Genomic DNA, 23274 nt, shown 5'->3' with positions numbered 1-23274 from the left:
ATAAAACCACCAAAATCCTTCACTCACAGTCCAATGCCCCACAGCAAAACTGCTTTGAGTTCTCATTCTACTCTATGGCTCTTCATCTTATTCACATTTTCTTGGTGCTTCCTCCCTGTCTTATCACTTTATAGGAATTTTGAGAAGGTTGATGCATTTCATCTAGAATTATACATGTTCTCACTTTTCCCAGCTCATCATTGGCTAAAGCACCTGTTGACTATATTTCCAACACATAACTTTCTAAGGTCATTTTCATGGTTGGTACAACTTTAATAAATCATTGTTGAGAGGTGTGATCTGAAAATAAACATGAACAGGTTCACCTTCAGGTATTCTGGTTCTGAAAGTCTATAGTCAAGCCTGGGCATGTGTAATTTTTAAAGACATCACCAGGTGATTCTGACAGGAGCTCCTTGACCCCCAGCTCCACCACTAAATTGGCCAGTTGAGAACCCCTAACGCAAAGTACACATTCTTCACATAGGACTTCAATGTGTCCAAATATAATGATGCTTGATGAAATAACCATGCCGTTCGTCTAAAGCAGTCACTCACAGCTATAAACACAAATAATGGTACCTTCAACATAGGTGGATTCATAGTTTGCAAAGGCCTGGGAGGATTACAATGACCACCTGACACGATCTTGCTTCTGGTGTAAACATCATTCATACCTTTCTATTGCTGCAGACTTTTTGCAGGTAGGCTGCACTTTCAGAAGCCAACAGCACAATGATAATGCTATTTCCTGTCTGTAAAGATGACTGGCTGCCTCGGCTTTTCAGTATTCTTAAAGTATCGTATTTATAATTCAGTCCCTTTTTATTAGAAATGGTGATATGTTCATAAAGAAGACAGAAAGGAGATCTTTAGCCAATCTCACGTCTCACTTGAACACAACTTCACAAAATAAATGAAAAACATATGCAGTTTCTATTACTCTCTCCTCTGGGCTGCTATGAGCTGGGGTGAGGGGCCCACATATCACACAGCGATGTTACAAAAGAAACCCTGAGAAACCCAGCTCACATTTAACTAAAGCTCAGACATTTATAATAGATCTGCAATCATCTGTCACCACAGAGAATGATGGCAAACTGAGCCAAAGACAATGAACAGAAATAATCTTCAGAACATCTTGTCCCCACACTTCTTCCTCTTTCACACAGCCACTTCAAGAGAAGAATGCTGACTCATTTTGGATGAGCCACACCTTGAAAGACCCTGAGATTACTCCATGTCTCACTTAGGAAAGCAAGCTGAAGAGGCAGAAGCAGATTATTTCCCAAAGAAGCAGTGGCCAAACAATGAGTCGAAAATTACATTTCTATCCTCTCCTAGCACTTCTCAGCACCTCATACTGTGCTGCATCTTCTTTGATAAAGTGTCTCCACTCTGAGAGAGAGCTCACCAATGTTCTTTCCAGCAGTCAGCACCTACAAAATAGGACATCAATTTGGCTGCAGAATGTCACCTCAACAGTCATCATATTCACCTGGTCTGTTAAGTACAATACCTTACTTATGATAATATTGATAATGGCTCCAAATGTACCTCACTTTTCAGACATACAGCAAGACCAAGAGTTTTATACCATTTTCTTTTTGAGAAGTCAATGTGATAAGATGCATTTCATGACACAATTCTCAAATTTATAAGATGTAGTCTTTCAACTCAGGGGCATGATCTTTAAGAACATCTACAGATATATTTCAAGTTTATGTAACCCTGATACAGGCACAAACAAAACCACAAACAGGTGTACTCAAAGTAGTAGGAGTTTACAAAGATGGTTTTACCAAAACTCTACTACACAATTCATCTAAATAACAAGTTATCATAGCATAATTAACGTTGAAAAGGATGGTGACAAAGACATGACTTTCTGGGAAAGACAGACTGGGGTGATTGTAAGTTGATTAATGGGATTTGTAGGAATTTCATTGATATCAGTGGAAACATGTGGATCAAAGTGGATGGTCAACCTGGCAGTAAATGATGTTTCAGTGTATTCAACATTCAAAGAAATTAAGGAGATACTTACAGTTTAAATAGCCTCAAAGGAGTTTAAAGACTGCCATCCAAATTATGCCTTGGTTGTTGCTGTCTTCTCTCTGGGTGGGAGGACTTTCTAGTTGGTCCTAAGTGTCAGGTTCACCATATTGTAATGACTAATACTGAATTCTTTTCTTGAGTCAGCATGATATTCCAATGCCTTTCAAGCAACAGCCAGAGAGATATAGATTTATACAGATCATAAAATTAAGGGAATGCAAGGCATCTGTGGGCAGACACTGAGAGAGCCATTATTAGAACTTGGCTAGTTTGACTGGAGAAAGAGAGGTTGGGGAACACAACACCTTTTAAGAAAGAATGGCAATGCATGTGCCATTCTGCAGCTACTTCAAATGCTAATGCTTAATGTGATGGTGTTAGGAGGTGGGCCCTTTGGGGGATGATTAGGTGAAAAAGGAAGAGCAGTCATGAATGGGATTCATACCCTTATAAATGCAACCCCAGTGAGATCTCCTGCCCCTTCCACCATATGAATTTATGTGGAGAACATGGCTGTCTATGAAACAGAACAGACCATATCAAGAGAATGAGAAAATAAGCCACAGACTGGGAGAAACTATTTGTAAAAGACACGTCATACTAAGAACTGTTATCCAAAATATACAAAGAACTCTTATAACTCAACAATAAGAAGATAAACAACCTGACAAAAATAATGAGCCAAAAATTAACAGACACCTCACCAAGGAGGATAGACAGATGGCAAATAGTATATGAAAAGATGCTCCACATAATATGCCACGAGGGAAAGGCAGATTAAAACAACAATGAGATATCACTATACACCTATTAGAATGTTCAAAATCCGGAACCCTGACAACATCAAATGCTGGTGAAGATGTGCAGCAACAGAAATTCTCTTTCTTTAATGGGAGGGGCCGCAAAATGGTGCAGCCACTTTGGAAGGCAGTTTGATGGTTTCTTACAAAATTAAACATACTCTTATATGACCTAACAGTCATGCTTCTTGGTATTTACCTGAGGAGTTGAAAATGTGCATCCACATAAAAGCCTGCACATAGATGTTTATAGCAACTTTATTCATAATTACTAAAGTATAGAACAACACAGGTAGTCATTAATAGGACAATGGATAAATAAACTATGGTACATACTGACAATGGAATATTATTCAGTGCTAAAAAGAAATGAGCTATTAAACCTTTAGGCACATGGAAGAATCCTTAAATGAATATCTGTAAGTCAACGGAGCCACTTTGTAAAGGCTACATAATGTATCATTTCAGCCATATCACATTCTTGAAAAGGCAAAACTATGGAGACAGTAAAAAGAACAGAGTTGTCCCAGGATTGGGTATCAGGGAAGGATGAATAAGCAGAGAACCAAGGATTGCTAGGGTGGAAGAGGCACTCTTTATATAATCAATGATGTTTACCATGTCATTACACACTTTGTCCAAACCCATAGAATATGCGACGCCAAAAGTGAACACTAAGGTAAGCTATAGTTTGGGGTGATTCTAATGTGTCGTTGTAGGTTCAGTCCATTGTATCAAATACCCCATCTGATGAGTGATGTTGACCATGGAGGAGACTGTGCATGTGTTGGAATAGAAGATACACGGGAAGTCTCTCTACCTTCCTCTCAATTTTTCTGTCAACCCCGAAACTGCTCTAAAAAAAGAAAGCCTTGAAAATTGCAATCTTGACATAATTTTGCCCTATTACTCTCTAAATTCCGCAATGAATTTCCTATAACCCTAAATGAGGCAAATGTAGGCAAGAAACACTGTCACGTACTAACAGAGAGTAAAAGCCAGTATGTGCTTCACATCTCAGAGCTGTCTTGGTGCTGACAAGTTTAACCAGGGGTGCTTTCTTCATCTTCTTCCTCGCCCAGCAATGGTTGCCTTTTCCAAGCGAATACCCCCACAGACTTTGAGCAGACCTACAAGGGTATGAGCTTCTTTTTTTTTTTTAATTTTTAACGTTTTGTTTATTTTTGATACAGAGGGAGACAGAGTATGAGAGGGAAAGGGACAGAGAGAGAAGGAGACATAGAACCGGAAGCAGGCTCCAGGCTCTGAGCTAGCTGTCAGCACAGAGCCTGACGCAGGGCTCAAACTCACGAATGTGAGATCTGATCTGAGCCAACATCGAGGCTTAACCGACAGAGGCACCCAGGCACTCCTGATCTTCTTAATTTAAGGAATAAAATTAACTCTGCTGTAATGGAGTGATACTCACTTCACTAGTACGGAGTTGATGGATTAAATCAAACATAGGTAAAGGTGCACTAGAAGCTACAGGGGGACAAAAAAATATGAAGTATGATGTCAATTTCTTGGTTACATTTATTATTTCTGGGCTGGTAAATAAAGCTATTCACACCAAAAGAAAGGTTGAGGACCTGTTCTTGAGTTTTGATCTATCCAGATTTTTAACATGCATAAAGCCCTAAGGGATATGAGCGTGTTGTGGAAAATTACCCATGGTGTATCCATTTGCCCTCACATTCGGTAGAAAGAAAAACATTACAAGCTTGATGAAAAATGTAAACAATCAAATGTCCTTCTTATTAAATATTTGATAAAGAGCGATAAAACTGTCAGGAGTAACGAGGGCAAACATATCCATTCCCCACAGGCTGTAGGAAGAGGCACTGAGTTTGACACTGTGGCAGGATGAAACATGTAGCTTCAAGAAAATGTGCCACTGCTGCTCGTGATGTTTACACAGAAACTCATATTTTGCTATACTCGTCACCAGTTACTTGGTTCGTCTTATTGTTGAAAATGGAAAGATAGAATTCCTGCTTCAGTTTCGGAAAAGCAATCATAGGATGACAGAATTCCCAATGCACCTATGGTACTTGCCTCAGGACAATACAAAGTCCCCCACTGATATCACATACCTAACACGAAGGTGAACTAGGGCACGAACTGGTTGAACTTAACACCTGAGGAGACCAGAATTTGGTGTGCCTCAGGTAAGGTGCCAGATGTGGCAAATATGAGCATGTGGCATCTAATTCATTAGAATTGCAGGTCACAGGTACCTGGGTGCCTCAGTAGGCTAAGCATCCTGACTTTGGCTCAGGTCATCATCTCACGGTTCCATGAGTTCAAGCCCCGCATTGGGCTCTGAGCTGACAGTTCAGAGCCTGGAGCTGCTTCGGATTCTGTGTCTCCTCCTCTCTCTTCCCCTCCCCCACTCACACTCTGTCTCTCTCAAAAAGGAAATAAACATTAAAAAAAAAAAAGAATTGCAGGATGATGTTTTGCAGAAATATTGTGAGGATAGCCCATCGATGTTTGAGTGATAGTTCTACCAAAAAATTATTCATATGTAATTCTGAAATTTAAAGTTAAGTGGGCCTCCTTTGTTTTATCTTAGCAGTTCTGGGAAGAAACAGACCATTGAATGAGGAACATTTGGAACATTGGATCAAATGATCAAAAGAGAACAGAGCAAAATCATACATAAAATTAAGTACACATTGACACATCTGAGCACAGAGTATTTTCTAGTTTTAAGAAAGCACATTGTAGTCAAACATTTAATGTTTATATTCCGTGTTCCACACTCACTATACAGATAATGAAGACCACTGCCATAAGGTGTCTTAGTCTGTTATGTCTTTAATATGGGAATAATAATAATAATAGTAACATTTTGTCTTTGTTGTTACCATAAAACTATCCAAAGAAAATTTGTATGATGTAAATTATTGTTACACTTCTTTTCATTTTGGTGAGAACTGGAATGCCCTGGTGATTCCAAAATACATTTCTCTATTGCTAAATTATATTTAAATATGTACCATTAGAACATTTATTGGCTGTAACAGCTTTAGTCCCTTTGAAAATGGAAGTAGGGAACCCGACAATTCTTGTGGTTGCCCACATCTTAATGGAAAAAAAGACCAGAAGGCGTTTCAGTCTGTATTGGAAGAAGTCATCTTCGGCAAAAAGGGAGCAGACAGACAGGCGAGACATGAGAAAGACAAGTTTGGATTATCTTTTGATTCTACCTGGTCCAGTCCTTCTGTGACTATTGAGCTGTGTGTAGAGGTAGCAAAATAACTGTGTAGCATAATTTTATTCTGTAAGACACCTAAAATAACCCATTTTTAATATTTATTTATTTATTTTTGAGAAAGAGAGAGAGAGAAACAAGCAGGGGAGGGGCAGAGAGATGCAGACACAGAATTCAAAGCAGGCTCCAGGCTCCCAGCTGTCAACACAGAGCCTGATGCGGGGCTCAAACTCACAAGTGATAAGATCTAAATGTAAACCAAAGTCTGATGCTTAATTGACGGAGTTACCAAGCCTCCCCTAAAATAACCCATCTGAAGCCAGAAACGCATCAAGAGAGTCAGTCTGACTCGAGCAAGGGCCTTGAGTTCCGAAGCCATATTAGAGGACCTATCCTGTGTCATTACATCAATCTAGAGCAGTCTAAGATTTCATTCTGTTTTCCCAGAACTTTGCATGATCCTGGGGCTGGGCATCTAGCAGAGTTTTTAGGATTTGTTGCACATCAGCCTGCTGGAAAGCTCTCATGGACAAAATTTAGGAAAAGAAAATGTTTTACAAAATGAAAGTGTGGGTTATAAGATGGATCACCTTTAATATTCTTTCTGAGAGGTAAAGACAATATTGTGATTCTTCTTTTTTAACGTTTTCAGTTTCTGAAGTGTGTGTGTGTGTGTTAATGGAATTCTTGAAGATGGAGGTCCCAAGTACATACCAGAGTCACATCTGAAAGTGACATTTTTGCAACATCAAAGGATCCCACTCAGACAGCCAAAGTAACCAGAACTAGAGAAGAAATGAAAAGCTGGGGCATTAATTTTGTTTTCCTAAAGCCTGAAGAACCAAGCATAAGAACCTAAAATGTGGTGTTTTACAGTTAAGACAATGAACATAATTTTTATTTCTTACCCTTTAAGATGTATGAGTTCTTAAAATGCTTTTTAGCTAATATTCATCTACATATGAATTTGGAGAAAACATGCTGAAATATGTATTTTTAGTGTATGGGTTTTCTTGCACTCCTATGTTCGCAGTGAGATACTTATGAGTTATTTAATCTTTGGATAATTATTCCTTTGACTTTTGAAGTAACTGCTTAGGTAAATTTTTAGCAACATGCAACTTTTCATTTTACTGGCAAACAATTATGAATTCCAGCTGGGACTTCCCCTTTAAAATAAATTGTGTCTATAAAATAACTTGAATGCATATTATATGAGGTAGAAAATACTTAGCATCATATTTATGGAAAAATACCTGTGGAATACATCAAATTAATCATTCTTTTATGGAAAAGAGATGCTCTTTATGTCTTAAAAACAACAAGCTAATGAAAGACAAATATTCTTTACTAAGAAGCATGATTTTTAAAATCTCATATGAACAAGGGATGCCACCTCCTACCCAGTAAGGGAGTTGGCATAGAAATTGAAGGATTGTCCTTTTCCATGAGCAATAAGGATTGTCCTTTTCCATGAGCAATAAAACAGCTTGTAAATTTTGTCTGAAGTCATACCTTTCATTCAGAGTATCAGGTTCAATGTTTGAACTTTCTGCAAATGGAAATTTGCAGCAAGACTGGAAAGTGGGTACCTTTTGATACACAACAATTCCTGCTGAATTTCTGTCTGCTTCCCATTTTTAAAGTGGGTACCTTTTGATACACAACAATTCCTGCTGAATTTCTGTCTGCTTCCCATTTTTTTCCCCTTTTCTATCCCATTGTGACCCATTTATTACTAGATTTTTTCTGAGAAGTTCAATTTCTCCCCTTTTTTTATCAGCTTATCACAGCCTTGGTTAGTAGGATTAAATAAAAACTATTTCCTCTTTTCTTTTTTCTTTTTCCCTCAGAAAAGGATTCCACTTTAGTAGATTACATGACGACTGACAACTCATGTCATTGGGAAGGACTGAACTACACCATGGTAAGATTCGCAATAGACTTCACAGTAAAAACTATCCATTCAAAAATATAGTACAGTAACTGCTTGACCGCTTCCTTTTTAACAATTTTTTTCAAGAACTTTTTGTTGCTGTAAAGTTATTTACATGTGATTTCTATGAAATCACATTTCAATGAAATCAACCATCGGCTTTCTGTTGAGCTAGCATTTCCTGTGCCCAGCTACAACTTCCTTGAGGAATGGCATCTGAAATTAGGACATAAGAGAGTAGAATTAACGTTAACTCATGATGGCAATGCTGGCTCAGGTGTCTGGGCTGAGGGTGTGATTGAGAAATGCAATTTTATACAAATATGCATCAAACTCAGAATTAATTAAGGTTTTTCATCACCTTACACATTGTCACACAATAGAGAGTATCTATGAATGATGAATGGGTAATTTAAAAAATATGACAAAATATTAACACCCTTAAGTTTTGCATGGAAATTTCAGGGTGTCATTATTAATACATTCACTGAATGAACTTGTATTGAGTTCCAGTTTTGTACAAGGCATACCTTGGGTGTTCAGACATATCACTGTCCTTGGCAGCAAGGAGTTTATATGATCTTAAGTAACATACCTGGCTTCCAAAACTACGGGCGCCAGACTCACCTGTTTCTCACACAAGAACTTCCAGTTTAGCAGTTTGGGTGTAGGTTAGCAAAACTGCTAACAAATGAGATTAAATGACTTTACTGTGAGTGGCTTGGAATTGCCAATTTTTCTTCTACTTTCTACTCTAGGTCCTGCTAATTGGGCATTATAATGTAGAGATCAGAAGATGTATTTGATTTGATTACAATGAAATTAGCAGTTTTGAGTAGGAACTACCGTTCTTTCCTGCTATGTGCCTGCTCGCTGCTAGCTAATTCTGTAAAGAGGGGGAAAGGGAAGAATGAAGTATCCATTAGGAGGAGACATGAAGGTGTGAGCCTTGCACTGCCTGTGGGAACCCGTCACAACTATGATGCCATAAAGCATCATAATTTATGTAAACTTCCTCTTCTCCCCAGATTATACTTAGAATGTGTACTTACCACAGACTAAGGTTATCAGAATTTTTTCCTAATAAAACCAAGTTAAAACCTGAGAAGAACAGCTCTTTAAAAGAGAAAATATATTAATAAAGCTGCTCTTCAACAGAAATGGGAACGATGGTTATGTTTATTTACATAGCTGTTTAGGTTGTGTTTTAATAGTGGGTAATTATTATGCTTTCATCTTTTTATTCATAATAATGTCACCTTAATCCTGAACCTCATAAATCCTAATGTATAGTTTAATGAAGTATGAAATGCATTTTTTATCTTTTAGATGGTTAAGAAAAGAAGAAATGAGTATATAAAACAGATAAAGATATTTAAAGGTCAAACATAAGAAAACATAAATTTTAATATAATAATGTATCTATCTTCCTCAGCTAACGAGGTCAAAATTTATTTCTACTGTGAGACACAAATCTTAGGAGTAAACATTTTAAGCTCTGATCTGGGTGATTTATTGCCACATTGTTTGGTTACAGCTTAGGTGGATCTGTGGATGAAACATCCAATGAAAAGTGACTGGAGAGCCAATCAATTTGGTTAAAAGCTTGGGACATATGCATAACTTTATTTGTATTTTTTAAGTAAAGGTATACTTTAGTTTTAAGAAGGATTTTGTCTATGTCACTCATTTATCTTAATGTTTTTAATTTATTCTAATTAACATAGCACACAAAATTCTCATTCTAAAGTTTGGTACCTCCATTCTTAAGCTCCATGGATGTGGCAAAGCTTGGAAAATGACAGAGTTTGACAATATTTACCTGATGTTTGGCTCCTTAAAATACAAAGCCTGTCTTTCTGCTAAAGACATATAAAGATAGGAGAAGCAGCTCTCCTACCCTGATGATAAGAAATCTCAACTGTTTTTGTACTTATAATAGCCTTGAGGTAGAGAGAGCAAGTAGCCTGGAATTCAAGAGAAGACAGATCCCCATGAAGACAGACAGGATCCATGAACTGGATCCTGCAAAGGTCAGTGCTTGGGATGAAGTGGTGGTCACCACATGAGTGGGAAAGAATGCACCTACATTTTGGATAAATTGCTACAGGCTGAGTGTGGGTTTGAGTAACACCTTTGGAAACATGGAAACTCCAGATCCCTGGGGAGTTCCATCTGCTGTCAGACCCCATGGACACTCAGGGGAATCACTGCGGGCAGGGCAGTCAAATGGAAAGGTACAGGAATTGGCTTCAATGTGGGAAAGGCTCATGGCTGCTTTCCTTGAGTATCCTTTTCCCTCTTAAAAGCAAAAGGCTCAAGATACTGAGGGAGGAAGAGCAAATCCCAGTGTTCCAAGTTTAGCAGCAGGATGGAATAAAGCCCCACCAACTTCCTAAGCTGCTCTTCTTTCAAAGAAAGAGAAAGGCCCTTGACCAGAGATCACAAGTAAAAAGGTCTGGCTGGAGGAAAAACATGTGTCTCTTCTCCTGGGGAGAAGCAGGAAAAAATCTTGAACCTTCACGGCTGGAGTAAGGTGAAAACACAATCAAAACTTCTACTCTCAGGAGGACCAGAAACACTCTGGTGCCCAGGTTTCCACACCCATGCAGTGAGGGGAGGGACTGCCCTACACGGGACCCACAACGAGAGCCCAAGGGGAGCAGAGGCCACAGTGCTGAGGAAGCCGGCAGCTGAGAGGCCTGGACCCCCAGGCCTGAAGCTGGATCCTGCAACAGGGACTCCCCAGAAGTCCTCAGATGGGAGGTGGGCAGGAACATGGAGGAAAGGAACGTCCCAGTAGCACAGATGTGCAGAAAGCGCTAAGAGCTGTGGCAGAAACACTTAGAAACCCCCTCAGGGCCACAGCCTGTACCCTCAGCACCTCAGTGTCAGCCCACTGTTAGAGGAGCCTAGACACGCCGATGCACTGAGCATGACCACCGCGGCAATGACCCCCAAGTCTAGCCCGGATCCTGACCACCTTAAGGCCATCTCCTTGAACATGAGGAAGCATGCTCATTTCTGGGCATTTCTGTTTACTTTAGTCACTGGTGTTCTTTACATGGTTTTAAATGTTCAGTCAAAATTATGAGACATACCAAAAAAGGCAAGGAAAAACAACTCATTGTGAAAACAAAACAGTGAACAGACCCAGATGTGGAAATGACTCTAGATACTGAAACTCTCAGCCTGGGAAGTATGAATATTGTAAGTGTATTAAGTAATCCAGTGGAACCAGATGGACAGCAGACAGGAACCAATGAAGAATATCAGCAGAGAAATAGAAATTATAAGGAAATATGGAATGAAATGCCAGAGATGAAGAGTTTCCTTGGCAGTTTCATCAGCAGACTTGACCCACCTGAAACAAGAATCAGTAAACTTAAAACTAAATCAAGAAAAATGTCCAAACCAAAACCCAAAGAGGGGGAAAATAGCACAACAAAGACCAGAGAAACAAAGAGTGTTGCACCAATACCAAAAGGTCTATCATATAAGTAAATTTAAGTCCCAAAAGGTGAAGAGAAAGAGAATGTACAGGAAACATATTGAAAAGATAATGGCACAGAAGCTGCAAATATAATGAAAAATGTCAAACCACAAATCCAAAGTAGCTCAGAGATCCATTCAAGCAGGATAAAACCCACACAAATAAATTAATAAAAACTGAGAGCCAAGATAAAAAATGATAAAGAAAAAAACCTTTTGGCTCTGTCTCTCAGGGGAAACCGTATAATACAACACTTAAATTAGAAACAATTCAAGTCTCAAAGCATGTTTTGGGGAATGATAAGAAAATATCAAATATACACCATGGCCCTGGGGTATGCAGGCAGTTGACTTGTGAATCTGTATGTAAGACATAGTATTAATCTCTGCTCCTGAGATGCTGAACATCATGGCGGACCGTATGAACTCTGCACACATATTTATGCATTCAGATCTCAGCTGTGACATATCGTCTGTGTGACCGTGAGCAAGTTCCCTGATTCATCTGCCCTCTTTCTCTTCTATAAAATGGGATAACACGAGAAACCATCTCATATGGTTATTATGTTAAATGAGTTAAAATTTAAAGCCCTTCAAATACTGCCTGGCATATGGAAGACACTAAAACTCCTTAGGTGGATATTACAAGCATTTATTATGATATTTGCTTAGTAGGGACTTTCAAGCTACCTTTTTCTCTATTCAAATATATTTACCTAACATGGCGTATTTCCAGGGATTATTATATAATGTTTGATCAATACTGTCTAGTACGTTAAACAAAAGTGATGCTCCAGTTTATGGGAAATGAATACACGTCTAGAAGATAAACCCTCTGTAAGAGTACTTGTATCTTCCCGTAGGTAGTTTACTGGTCCATAATGCCATTTGGGCACAAAGTAAGCAATGTGGATCTCACACTCTCTTCCCACTTTTGAGTTCTGTTTTGTTTGTTTACTTCAGAAGTAATTATTTTCAACAATTACTCTGATTTTATTTCATCTCACCAAAGTCTTTCAGGGCCATTTGAAAACTGCATCCAATTCCAATTATACAGAACTCGGGAGTATACTTCATCTTAAGAAATTACTGTATTCTTTTAAGGGCGCACATTTATAATTATAAATATACAGTGCAAAGAAATTCTTCAAAGAGTAATTCTACAGTGATTATAAAGTAAGAAGTGATGCACTAGAAAAAGCCTTGGGTACCTTCAGAAACTGACTTTTAGACCTGGATGTAATATATCTATGTACCTGTCCTTACCTACAGGAGTACATTCTCTTTGTTTCCACATTGTTGTATATAAGATGCCTACACTATTATTTGCAAATTAACATTTTCAAAAATCTTGTAATAGGCTAAAGCCCGTAAGGGCTTTTAATAACTTATAAGCCATGATTCAAAGATAATATCTAATTTTGATTCACTCTATAAAACAAAGGATCATTTGTTTTTTATGTGGTTTAGGCATATGTGACAGGAGAAAATGCCAGATTGCATGGCCCTCTTTAAGCAAAGTACTGAGTGTTAGTTTCAAAGCTTCACAGAATGTCAAGTTTAGACATTATTTCATTAAAGTAATAGTTCTAGGAGGATCCATTCTGAAGTTCTTACTTTGTCTTCATAAAGAAAACTAATGGGTTTAGCCCCAATAGTAATATGAAAAGCCATAAATTCATTTATTTTTAGCAGTAAGTGGTCCTTCCATTTTGGGAAGTTTCCAAAGTACTTTCCATGCATTTGTCAGTCTTGTTGCTGGATACATTTTCTGAGTTAGACCCCCTGCCATCATTTGTTCTGTGTGGCAGATAATAGATAGGGAGAGGGATTGATTACACAGTTGTAATTCAATCTGTACATAGTGATGATGTTTATGATATTATCAGTACCTTGAGATTAAATTACAGCTTGCAATCCATCTTTCTGCTCTTCGCCCATTTGTTTTCCTAATATACAAGAAAAAAACCCCAAAAATTTTAAAAGCACATACTAAAATATAAAGAAAGAAATGTATTCTAAAGTTTCTGAAATGACATAGTGTTGTTATGGGTAATTAAACTACTTTTTCTTTAAGAAAACCAACTGATAAATTAGTGGAACATACACATAAAAACACTAGAGCAGTCATTAGGGAGATTTACTTTCATTAAAATTTTAAGCTCTGTTGGACAGTACTAAGACATATATCAGTAATGAGTTTAACAACTCAGTGTAGCTTTCTCTGCACAGGAGTGAAACTGAAGATCACTAATCCTTTGGAGCTTCTGCAAATGTGTGGCCCTACATTTGCACCCTGAGCATCTAGATTCATGGAGGCACCATACATCTCTCCGTGGCCCTTCAGGCTCCTTTGCATCTGAGGAGGCTGAGTCCAAGAACAGTTGAGAGAACTGTAGATGATTATCTTAAGTTTTCAAGTCATTCTCTTACTGTGTGTGGAAACTAACCTGGCTGATGTCAACAGTCTTTGGTAGAACAGCGTTCCTCAAAATTTCATGTGCATAAGAATGGTCAGAAGTCCTTTATCAGCATAGACCCAATTCCAGAGAGGGGCTCAGGACTCTCTGTATTTAACAAGCACATTAGTAAGTGATTCCAACCTGCTGTGGCTTGAAAGCCCTGACGTGGGAAGTAGAATTCTTAATCTCACTGTGACACCAGAAGGACTGAGCTAGTTCTGAAGCCTCTCCCCATCAGTTACTGAAAGAGTATGCTAGAGGGTGATGTTTAAAATGGACCTGTCTTCTGAGTCTAGGTATTGTTCTGGAAGTGCTCACTGGTGTTTCTAAAGATGAAAAATTGTATCTCTTTTGCTGAATCAAATACATTTAAATAACTGACTTATTTTGCACATTCTTTGGAAATGTGTCTGCAGGTTCACTTTTGATATTACAACTATTTTAATATTTGTCATTGGTTGAATTTCCTTTTATCATTTTAAATTAAAACATGGAATCACATTTTTATTTGTATTTATGTTATATCTTTTTATTTACCACTAATAGAGTCTGGCTGCATTTAAAAATCCTTGTCCAGGGCACCTGGGTGGCTCAGTTGGTTAAGCGTCTGACTTCAACTCAGGTCACGATCTCAATGGTTAGTGAGTTCAAGCTCCATGCTGAGAGTTCAGAGCTTGAAGCCTGCTTCAAATTCTGTCTCCCTCTCTTTCTGTCTCTCCACCATGTGTACTCTGCCTCTCTTTCTCTCTCTCTCTCAAACATAAATACATTAAAAAACTTTTTTTAAGTTTTTTAAAAATCCTTTTCTTTGGTAGTTTTCTATCAGGGATATTTTATTAGACTGATTTCTAAGTGAAATATCTCATAAGTATGCATATTGAATGTTGATTATGTTCACATCTCTGTGTTACATTCTAAGGGTGAGCCCCAAAAGATATGCAAAAATATGTACCTGACCTTGCCTCAATTACCTAAAAAGAGAGAACAACAGGATAAGCTCTAAAATGTCCTGACAGAGCAAGTACAAGAACAAGCGACAGAAAACCATGGAACTTAACAGTGAGCCATGGGGAGCAGATAAGACTGAACCACAAACGGAACTCCCAGTCTTTGTGTTGGCGAAACTAGGAGGATAGTATGGATTTTGACTCAAAAAAGCAGCAAATGTAGAGGAACTGTCTTGGTGTGGAGGCTTGAATGTGTGGAAAAGAGAAATTAAGCTACAGTACATTTCCAATGTGGGTAGTAGAACTGAAAATATAGTACTCAAAATACAGGCTAAGTAGAAGTGGGCATCAGAATGTTGTGAGTAGTTGAAACAGTGAAAATGAGCACTGCTTCCCTTATTTAGAAGGAAAAGAGAGAAGAAGGGAACAGGACCAGGGATATGTTCTTGCACAGAAGGAAAAGTTATTCGAATCTCCATGCCCCACAACAAATGAATTTCAAAAACATAGAAATCTATAACCAAACACTAGAGAGACTTAAAACATAGCAAAAAAATCCATCCCCAACTCACCGGCACATCCATCCCTCAAACAAAATCTTCTAAGAGGGGAATTACAAAAATTTTCATTAAAAGAAGTCCATGGGGATTCTCTTTCCTAATAGGTTTATGAGACAGACAGTCATTACCAACAAAGAGCTAACATCTTAAGAAATCTGTAGGTTGACATTTCCAATTAAGATTGCTTTAGTTACTTGCAACAGAATATAGCTGAAGCTAATGCACACCAAAAACAAAGGAGGCCATTATAAGAAGATAGAAGTATTTCGCTGAACCCTGAGACAAGAAAACTGTTGGGATTCAGGAAGAATGAGAAACAAAGATTCCCAGTTCCTCATCTCCGCTCCACTCTGTCTCTTTACCCACTTACAATGGCTTCCCTCATTTATCTAGCTTCCATGATGGGAAAGATAACTCCCTAGCCTTCTTGAATTTACATATTGCAAGTGCAAATTCCTGGAGAGATGGTTCTAGATATCTAGGGAGGTATTTCTAACTGGCCCAGCATAGATCAAATCTGGCTCATAGACCGAATCCAATATAGAAAGGAGATCTTGCTATTATAGTAATATACCTCTGATACCATGTAAATGAAGGGTGGAAAAGTTCCCCAAAACTCTGGATGTTGGGGAACCAATGATCAGAAAACCACATTTTCCCCTGCATTTTCAATCTCTCTCTCTCTGTCTCTCTGTCTCTCTGTCTCTCTCTCTCTCTCTCTCTCTCTCTCTCTCACACACACACACACACACACATGCACGCACACACTTTGTCCCAAATATTGCTTCCATATAATTATTATCCAAACACATGCATAGCTTCAAAGAGAGGCAATCCTGAGCATCATTTCTGTAGATGATGCTCAGCGTCATTCATCATCAGGAAAATACAAACCAAAACCACACTGAGATACCACCTCACACCAGTCAGAGTGGTTAAAATGAACAAATCAAGAGACTATAGATGCTGGTGAGGGTGTGGAGAGATGGGCACCCTCCTATACTGTTGGTGGAAATGTAAACTGGTGCAGCCGCTCTGGAAAACAGTGTGGAGACTCCTCAAAAAACTATTGATAGAACTCTCCTTTTGTGTGTGTGTGTCACCCAGCAATAGCACTGCTGGGGATTTACCCAAGAAATGCAGAAGTGCTGATGCCTAAGGGCACATGTACCGCAATATTCACTGCAGCACCTTCAACAATAGCCAAATCATGGAAACTGATGAATGGATCAAGAAGATGTGGTTTATATATACAGTGGAAAACTACGTGGCAATGAGAAAGAATGAAATCTGGCTATTCATAGCAAAGTAGATGGACCTCAAGGGTGTCATGCTAAGTGAAATAAGTCAGGCAGAGAAGGACAGATACCACATGTTTTCACTCATAGGTCTAACAGGAGAAACCTAACAGAGGACCATGAGGAAGGGAAAGGGGGGAAAGAGTTAGGGAGAGGGAGGGAAGCAAATCATGAGAGACTCTTGAATACTGAAAACAAACTGAGGGCTGAAGGGGGAGGGGAAAAGGGAAGGGGGAGTGATGGTCATGGAGGAGGGCACTTGTGGGGAAGAGCACTGGGTGTTAAATGGGAAAAAAAACTTGACAATAAACTACATATAAAAAAAAGAGAGAGAGGTAATCTAGAAGCATATTCAATTGGTTTGTCTGGAGGGAATATAAATTCAAACCTCCTAGATGTATTTCCATTGAGGTGAGATTCCCTATGCTCTTATACTCTCTAGAAAAAATGATAGCCTTAACCACTTCAAACACACATGGTAAATAATGGTAGAAGGAAAATAGTGTAAATGTAATAAAATTCCCAATATAATGAACTAGGGAAAGGAAAGCACCATATATTGTTTTCCAGATTATAGCATATTGGGTTCTATGCTAGACAAAACAAGCTAATCTCCCGTACATCTATTTATTGACTAACTTCCTTGATGTCTTGGTTATCCAATCCAACTACTCTAGGTGGTGAACTTGAGAAACATTTTATATGTTACATTCAGAGTGACCCTTAGGAATGGCAGTATGATTACACCTTCTTTGCCTGTTTCTTTTGGGAGATGCTACTTGGCAATAGGGCTTGCAGTAGAGTCTAAGAAATTAGGGGACATTGTTCCAGAGCCTCGAAGATTTTGTGAAAAAACAGCTCCTTAGTTTGGCTGTTGGCTGATAGCATCTGTGAGGACTCTAAGTATTAACAGTAATGAGAGAAGTCTTATTAAAATATTCTTGGAGCATAGTCAGCTCTGGGGCTGGTTTCCTAGCAAATTCTTCCTTTCTTCTCACTTTCCACTTGAAAATCTTGGTATGAGGAAATGGATGCAAGAAACAATGTTAGATATGGTCAGGTTTCCTAGCAAGAGGAGTCTGGTGACAGCTGTGGTGTGGGGGCAATGGCCTCGAGATTCATCTAGTTACTGCTAATAACAGTTGTTCCATGTTTTAGACTCTTATATTATTGAATTTTCAAGCAAAATTTATCTTAAGAATGAAGGGCTCCAGAAAATCCATATTCTGCAGAAACATAAGATGCATGGCTATACATAACCAAATTGCCCAAGGACCCTCATGTTCAGGAGAATAGGCAAAATTCCCTTAATTTATTAACAGTTTACTGGGCATCTTGGATTGGATTTTGTCTCTCATTAATAATACTTTACTAAGTGATGTAAGATGTAGCCAACACACTGATATTTTTGGATTTTACTCTTTAGTTGACTATGGCTTCAGTCTGAGTGGATATGCAATCTGTCCAAAGAGAATAAGAAAGAGATTAACCAACCTCTTCACCACATACTAATGCCCTCCATCCTCCCATCTTAGGATAGAGAGAATTTTTTTTATCACAACGCACCCCATATTGAATTAATCAGAGCCACATTTGTCTAAGGAGCTAATCTTTCAACCCAGAGCAGGATAACACTGTGTTTTAGGGATGGATGATAATGCCAGATGACAAGTGGGAACTTCAGCTCTCCCTTTTAATCTTGGGCAGATAAAATAACCTACCTAGGCTTAGTCACCTCCTTGGTAAGCTCTGGATAATAATAATATCTGCTTGTACTATTGTCATGAGAATTAATTTAGTTAATGTACATAGAGTCCCTGCCATATAGTAAATACTGTAAGGTTTTAACTTCTACCCCTTGATTGAGATTCTGGTGCTGTGGTGTCAAAAAAAAACAATCTCAGCTCTTTCATGTGACCTCCCTTCATGTTTGGAGACTACTGTCATGTACTTCCCCCCGCCCACCCGGCATCTTTTATTCAGCAAGTATAGCACCCATTATCTTCTAACTGATCCCCGAATGGCAAGGTCCTGCGACTTATAATCCCAGTAAGTCTGTCACTGCTCATGTCTACACTTTTTTTTTAGAGACAGAAAAAGACAGTGAGAGCAGGGTAGGGTAAGAGAGAGAGGGAGATACAGAATTTGAACCAGGCTCCAGGCTCTCAGCTAGCTGTCAGCACAGAGCCCGACGTGGGGCTTGAACCCACGAACCATGAGATCATGACCTGAGTCGAAGCCAGATGCTTAACCAACTGAGCCACCCAGGCGCCCTTCATGTCTACACTTTGGAAACCAATTTTGAAGTATAGCTCAATGAAATGTGAAAATTACAGAGCTGGATAAAATCATTAGCTTATTACTTCATCTTAAAATGCTATTGCAGAAGTATGTATTTTACAAGTTGAAGTGGAAATACTCTAGAGAGTCAGTTGAGGAAATGTAGGCTAGTGGCAAGGCAGAGAACTGGGTCCAGAATCAGCCTCTAAATTCAGACAATGGCTTTACCAGGTGTATGACCTTGGGCAATTTGCTCATGTAGAAAATGAGAGGATGTTACTCCATTGTTACTTCAAAAATGTAAATAGAAAAAATACCATCTTTATTTCACAGTTGCTGAAAAACTTCAAGGTAGCCTACCTGTCTTCTTTAAAATAAACTCATCACAAAACACTGTCTATATAACACTCTATTTTCTCAAAAATATTTATCACCATACGATTTTATTGAATTTGCTTATTTGTCTTTAAGTGATTACTTCTCCACCCACTAGAGATCATGTTTCTTCAGAAGGACAAGGACTCCATCCATCTTTATCACCACTAAGTTTTATTTTTGTTAAATATAATTTATTGTCAAATTGGCTTCCATACAACACCCAGTGCTCATCCCAACAAGAGCCCTCCTCAATGCCCATCACCCATTTTCCTTCTCCCCTACCCCCCATCCACCCTCAGTTTGTTCTCTGTACTTAAGATTCTCTTGTGGTTTGCCTCCCTCCCTCTAAATTTTCAATACCTGATGAGCAGTAGGTGCCCAATAAATGTATATTGACTACAAGAATGTTTGGCATGTGATAGTCATACAATAAATGATGAGTCTTTTTTGGATAAAGTTATAGAAGCACAGAAACTGTATGTTAAAAAACATAGGAATTAATCAAAAGTTCTACAGAAAATTGTGCAGACATTGCAAGTGTGTTAAGATATATGCTTAAGCACATGGTAGCTAAGGTTTTGCAGAGGGTGATTTTGCATGCTAATTACCCTGCAAAATCTGTTCTTTATTTCTCTTTCTTAGGGAGGGAGTCCTGATGTTTAGCTGAACACACGACTTCAAAACAAACCCTCTATATTCTAGCTCTCTTCGCAGCTCTATGTATAGGGCCACGTGATGCACTTCTGACTAGATGTAATGAGCAAAGTGATGTGTAAGAATGCTTGGAAGTGTAGTCTTGTCATTACCCTTTTTTCTCCATGAAAACTGGAATGGAGGCATGTGATGAGCTGTCCTGAGTCACATGGATAAGAGTAACACCCCAGGATGGAACAGTGAAAGAGAAAGAGCCTGTCCTGACTCCTGACAGCTTCAGGGAGCTGAGCCACCACACCAGCCTGAGAAATAATCATCTTTCCTTCTCTTCAGAATAATGATTTGTGCTCTCCGTCATATTTAGATAAATGTACATTCTGAATATAAATGCAGTGCTTTAAGAAACGATCTTTGCCCTTCGACATCTAATTACAGCTTCTAAAAACTGGGTTGATGATAAATTGTTTGTCAACCTTATATGACTCTGTTCTCTTTCTATTAAAAATATCCTGCTTACCTTCTGTGAAGATAGAGATTAGAGGATGTTTCTTTTCTTTTTAATGTTTTTATTTATTTTTGAGACAGAGACAGAGCATTAGACAGAGAAGGAGACACAGAACCAGAAGCAGGCTCCAGGCTCTGAGCTGTCAGCACAGAGCCTGACGTGGGGCTCAAACCCACAAACATGAGATCTGACCTGAGCCGAAGTCAGAGGCTTAGCCAACTGAGCCACCCAGGCACCCCTTGAGGATGTTTCTTATGAGTGGATATATAGTGGGTTGAATATTGTTCCCCAAAATTCATGTCCACTCAGAACTTCAGAATGTAACGTTACTTGGATAGGGTCTTTGCAAATGTAATCAGTTAAAGATCTCAAAATGAAATCATCCTAGATTTAGGGCAGGTTCTAAATCCAAGGACTAATGTCCTTCTTTGAGAAAGGGGAAGGAGATGTACCCACACAGACACACTGGATAGAAATGCCATGTGAAGACAGAGGCAAAGATTGGAAGAATGCGGCCATGAGCTAAGGAGCCACCAGAAACCGGAAGAAGCAAGGGGGCCTTCTCCCCTAGATCTTTCAGAGGGAGTGTGGCCTGCCACCACCTTTATTGTGGACTTCTGACTTCCAGAACTATGAAAGAATAAATATTTGTTGTTTTAAGCCACTAAATTTGGAGTAATTTGTTATGATACACCCAAAAAACCTCATAGAAGTTACACTAGATTTCTGGCGATGTGTGCTCCGTAGGTTTAGATGGAGAGAATACTAATAGATTGTATCACACATAGGATTTGAATGGAAAATAACATGTGAAGAGAAATTTAGGGGGAAATGAATTAGAAAATTGGTCAAACATTGAAAGGAAGAAAAAGCACTCACTCATTTCATCAGATTGTTAAAAAACAAAAAACAAAGTCATCAGATGGATTCTGACTTGTCTCCTTAAGCCGTCATGTTCTAGAGAATGAGGAAGTAATGGCAGCTTCTCCTTCCTCCCCAGGGGAGTTCATCATAATGAGCACAGGACAATTAAAGCAGAACATTAAGCAAAAACCCCTATAGCTCAATTTTGTACTGAGAAGCTCTGTGGTTGTGAAAAAAGACTGAATTTGAGGGGGTCTCTGACTGTTTCCAATGATCAGGTCGTTCTCTGAGTTAGCAAACATTTATTGGGTATCCACCTGGACACGAAGCTCCGTGAGAAGTGGAGAGGGTGAAATCAAATGCACAGTTCCTATTATGGAGGTTCTCTAGTGTGAATGAAAAGGCGAAATTAGAACATGTACTAAATGCAGTTTACATGCTATCACAACATCTTCAGGGTGATATATAAATAAAGAAGCCTGAAAGCTTCTGGGAACTTAGATATGTCACCAAGAAGAGGTGACACTAGAGGTGGATGCATAAATTTGTGGAGGTTGAGCAAATTGCCGTGGAGGAAATTAGCATAAATAAAGAGGAAGAGGCAAGAAGGCATGGTACTTAAGGCAGCTCCAACTCTGCGCTTTAGGCTCTGGTGAGGGGCGTTGTCATAGTCTGGGCGTGGCTAAGATGAGGGGCGTGGTCATGTGAGGGGCGTGGCTGTGGCGGGGGGGGGGGGGGGGTGTTATCGTAATTGAAGGCACCAGACTGTGATGAGAAAGATTGGCTGAGGAGAAGGCGTGGCTGTCATTAGGGCGTGGCTGTGATAAGAGGTGTGGCCTTGGTGGAGGGAGTGGTTTGAGCGGCAAGTCTGTGGTGAGGGGCGTGGTTGTGGTTGGGGGCTTGGCTTGAGGGAGAAAGGCTGTGATGAGGGGCGTGCTTTTAGTGAGTCAGTGAGGCTACTAAGTGAAAAGTGTTTCTAGAGGGTGAAAGAACCTGAGGCAACAGTAGACGGCATCTGAAATATGTAATGGAAAGTCTGAAAAAGATGAATCCAACTAAAGAGGGGAAAGCGCTTTGATGGCGATGGGGTGAGCCTGAAACGTCTGTACGTTGGCACAATCTCTCTGGCCGCAGGGTAACACACGAATTGAAACAGAAGGATGGGAGCGGAAGGAAGGAAATTGGGAAACTAGTGAATAATCCAGAAAAGGGAAGGAAAGGCAGAAACTAAGACAGGAACAGCAGGGATGCAGGGAAGATGATAGATCATCTTGACAGGCGCAGCTTCAAAGAGCAGTCACCTAACGTCATCCAAACCTGGCTTCCCTCCGCTGCCGCAGGAACTCCTTCCAGGGCAACATGTGCTCTTTTTTCACCTCTCAAGAGTTTCACTTTTGAAATATTTAGCCCCATTATACCTACCACCCCTTCCCTAAATTATGAATCCTGAAAATCACTCCCATTACATGTCTTGCGTGTCTTTATCAAGACTACCTCTCCCCTTGCCTTGTCTTCAACCCCCCACCTCCGCGGTCCCACATTGTGCCCCTAGGGCTGGCATGGTGCACCTTGAGCGCCCTCCTGGCAATCTCTCAGCATAATGCTCCCCTCAGTCCAGTGGACTCACCTCTCCCCAAACAGCAAGGGGGATGTGTCCTGTTGGAGAAAGCCATTGTTAAACCTGTCTCCTGACTTCCAAGGCCTACAGAAACACCTAGCTCCTGGAGACCTCCTGCTCCAGTCCACTGTACCCCAACCCTAGCTCAAGAGTTCCGTCAACACCCCTCGAACAGCTTCATCTTGGTGAGTACCCACCCAAG

At 39.5% G+C, this 23274-nt stretch overlaps 1 long non-coding RNA gene across 1 annotated transcript in view; it reads right to left on the bottom strand.

The window, feature by feature from the left end:
- The window catches only part of LOC115277282, a 42685-nt gene extending 28614 nt beyond the window's left edge, over positions 1-14071 (bottom strand). Inside the window, exons 1-2 of the long non-coding RNA XR_003902346.1 lie at positions 13957-14071; positions 13399-13455 (exon numbers count right to left, since the gene is read on the bottom strand). This is a non-coding gene — a long non-coding RNA (uncharacterized LOC115277282). The remainder of the gene's footprint in view (positions 1-13398; positions 13456-13956) is intronic.
- Positions 14072-23274: the final 9203 nt, after the last annotated feature.

This window comes from Suricata suricatta, chromosome 14, assembly GCF_006229205.1.
Source record: "Suricata suricatta isolate VVHF042 chromosome 14, meerkat_22Aug2017_6uvM2_HiC, whole genome shotgun sequence".
Taxonomy (NCBI): domain Eukaryota; kingdom Metazoa; phylum Chordata; class Mammalia; order Carnivora; family Herpestidae; genus Suricata; species Suricata suricatta.
This window is presented reverse-complemented; position numbering and strand designations above follow the sequence as displayed.